The 1,483-nt window shown below is 46.0% G+C and overlaps 1 non-coding gene across 1 annotated transcript; it reads right to left on the bottom strand.

The window, feature by feature from the left end:
* Positions 1–252: 252 nt before the first annotated feature.
* On the bottom strand, positions 253–335 carry trnal-cag (transfer RNA leucine (anticodon CAG)). Its single transcript has one exon. It is a non-coding gene; the product is annotated as a tRNA-Leu (tRNA).
* Between the last annotated feature and the right edge of the window lie 1,148 nt (positions 336–1,483).

Genomic DNA, 1,483 nt, shown 5'->3' with positions numbered 1-1,483 from the left:
TGTCAGCAGCATTCAAACCTGCAAGGGAAGACCCCATTGGATTTCTCGTTCTAGTTCTCCTGAGGCACACTCGTCCTCGGCCACTTGGACTGCTACTGGATGTTAAAGTTGGTTGGTGGCAGAGGTTGCCACGGCAGGTCAAAGCATGCCTACAACCTTTGATCTCTACGCCTTACCCATTGATTCCTGGTCCTTGGAAACTTGACCTCAGCGTGCTGCTTTCTGTGTTGTCAATATCGTCTAAATATGTGTTGTCAGAAGTGGGATTTGAACCCACGCCTCCATGGGAGACTGCGACCTGAACGCAGCGCCTTAGACCGCTCGGCCATCCTGACTTCAAAGAGGCAACTTCATTCTAAACTTTTTGATAGAGCTAGAGATCAGAAATGACATTTTTGAAGACAGTTTGTTTTCAACAAGCAATCCGAACAAGATCTTATTACTCTGAAAAGGGACCGACTGATTTTTGTGACTGACTGACTTTACTGACTTTGGACGCCTTCCACTATCCTCACTACCATTGTATATATTTTGCTGAAAAAGATTTAGAATATCCCAGTTCACAGTACGTCAAATGTGCATTTTTAATACAAAGTGGTTTGTCCCAGTTGGATGCATACTGCATGAACCAACGTGTACAGTGTGAGGGCAGCTGTTGCATTTACTCAAAGTATGAAGCAGAAGAACATCACTATTTCTGTTGATTGGGGAAGAGTGACAATTACCAGAAAACTCCCTACTGGCTCACAGAAGGTTCCACCCAGATTTGAATTCGGATCGCTGGATTCAGAGTCCAGAATGCTGACCATTGCGTGAGTTGTGTGACGGGCTGACGACCTTCCTGCCTCTCGCCCAGGGTCAGCAGAGATAGGCTGCAGCTCTTCATAATTCTCTATTGAATAAAGTGTCATACATCTCATCAGATGTGTTTGGATAGATGATGAAATTTGATGAGTTGCAGAGAAATCTGAGAAGGTATCCTTGGACCCTCTGGCTAATTTGATATGATATGGAATGACCCTGCATCAGAATCCACCAATCACCAGAAGAGAAGAGTTCTTAACAGGGTCTTGGTGTTACCTGGGTGTAAGGACCAGCAGAGAACAGAGGTGGTCCTTTTAAAGTGCTTTCAAACAGGTTGCCAGCAGCTGCAAGATGATGATTTCATGCTGTACAGGTTTCTTTCAGGTCTGATATTGAATCCATCAGTTGTGACCTGACATGAAAGCACTTCAACGTTGTCGGCAGGATTCGAACCTGCGCGGGGAGACACCAATGGGTTTCTGACTGGGGTTGTTCGGTTTTGTCGATTCGGCTTTCACAACGAAAGCCTAGCTATGTCAAACTTGCTTCATAGTATACCCCTCAGGTATCACTGGGCAGGCTTGTGTTGTTTAGGTGGGGATGGAATTTCAAGGACACCTTTTGACCTGCCACGGCAAGCTCCACGACCCACCAACCTTATCCCCCAGCAGCAAGTGAC

Source organism: Stegastes partitus, unplaced genomic scaffold (assembly GCF_000690725.1).
Source record: "Stegastes partitus isolate 25-593 unplaced genomic scaffold, Stegastes_partitus-1.0.2 Scaffold2994, whole genome shotgun sequence".
In the NCBI taxonomy this organism is placed as follows: Eukaryota; Metazoa; Chordata; class Actinopteri; family Pomacentridae; genus Stegastes; species Stegastes partitus.
This window is presented reverse-complemented; position numbering and strand designations above follow the sequence as displayed.